Source organism: Papilio polytes, unplaced genomic scaffold, assembly GCF_000836215.1.
Source record: "Papilio polytes unplaced genomic scaffold, Ppol_1.0 DF823177.1, whole genome shotgun sequence".
Taxonomy (NCBI): domain Eukaryota; kingdom Metazoa; phylum Arthropoda; class Insecta; order Lepidoptera; family Papilionidae; genus Papilio; species Papilio polytes.
This window is the reverse complement of record NW_013526027.1, coordinates 5,003-5,857: the sequence shown is the minus strand read 5'-3', so window position 1 is coordinate 5,857 and position 855 is coordinate 5,003. Positions and strand designations below refer to the sequence as shown.

At 32.3% G+C, this 855-nt stretch overlaps 1 protein-coding gene across 1 annotated transcript in view; it reads left to right on the top strand.

The window, feature by feature from the left end:
• Window positions 1-855, top strand: part of LOC106105054 (ubiquitin carboxyl-terminal hydrolase 3-like) — an 8,933-nt gene that overhangs the window by 6,141 nt on the left and 1,937 nt on the right. The window lies entirely within an intron of this gene.

The window sequence follows — 855 nt, the reverse complement described above, 5'->3', positions numbered from 1 at the left end:
ACCCTCCTGACCGCACGCACATATATAAATAGACTTTCAGATTGTGGATTACGATAAGTCGTAATTCATCTAAAACTGGCAATTCAGGACTTGTCCCACCATTTTTGTAAATTGATAACAACCTAGCGTGAATATTTGATGGAAATATGGTTTTTGTTACTTTATCTGACAGTGACGTCATTTTTAAGCTATCTGAGCCTCTATCAGCCAGTTGTGGGACAGGCCTCTATTGATTTAATTTTTTTTGATGTCGACAAATGATTGTCTTGTCTTGATCTTGTGATGATTTTAACAAGTTGTGTCTAAACAATGTTTTGAGTTTAGATTTTAATTATAATGAAACAAAGGATATTTGGCCCGGTTGTATTTTAACATGAAAGAAAAATAGTATGACATTTCAGTCACTGATCTGTATAAATAGATAGGAGATTGGTAATGACTGCTTTCGCTTTTTCTCGAAACGTTTTTGATGTTAACGTCAGTTAAGTCTATTATTAGTACAGACACAAAATACGTCAGTTTGTTTATTTATTGGAAAGGTACATTATTTGCGTGTTAAAATAACTAAAGCAGAATTAAACATATAGACAATTAAGTACAAAAACAGAACATATAAATAACAGGCATATATAGCTCTTTAGTTAATCTATATAAAGAAACTAGCTGTTCCCGTGCGGCTTCATCCGCATGGAATTATGAAAATTTTATTTTATTGTTTACATTTGACAAATTATCAACTACAAATGTCAAAATGACATGACATAACAAACCTTAGCAATCTTGTTTCCTTGATGTTGGCAGCAACTTATGGTCTCTTTCCCACATTAGGGTTTTTATCCAAAATATTTACCCCCT